General features: G+C 32.9%; 1 protein-coding gene across 1 annotated transcript in view; it reads right to left on the minus strand.

Moving 5' to 3' along the window:
- LOC119587762 (protein tramtrack, beta isoform-like) overlaps positions 1–331 on the minus strand; it is a gene marked incomplete at its 5' end in the record, with an annotated part of 48755 nt that overhangs the window by 18993 nt on the left and 29431 nt on the right.

The following is a 331-nucleotide window of genomic DNA, read 5'->3' on the forward strand; positions in this document are numbered from 1 at the left end:
ACAGTGCTTACAAAACGAACACAACCAGTTTGTTTAATCAGTATAGTATTAGCAGTAAAGGCACCACTTGGAGCCCCTTGCACCTTTTCTCTCAATTACCAGGAATACGCCTCTATTTTCTATTTCTTTTTTATCAAGGTCTCTTTATTTTCAGTGGTTTCCTCGGGGTCTGTGTTTGTGTATTTACTAAAATACACTGCACAAAATACAATTTAAGTTTTATGGTTATGAATGGGAAAACCTCATTGTTGTTAGTAATGTGATAGAAAACAAAAACATTATACATAAATTAAATTTAGTGTGTATTGTGAGTTTCTACCCATGTATATGA

The sequence above is a fragment of the Penaeus monodon genome, chromosome 23 (genome assembly GCF_015228065.2).
Source record: "Penaeus monodon isolate SGIC_2016 chromosome 23, NSTDA_Pmon_1, whole genome shotgun sequence".
Classification (NCBI taxonomy): Eukaryota; Metazoa; Arthropoda; class Malacostraca; order Decapoda; family Penaeidae; genus Penaeus; species Penaeus monodon.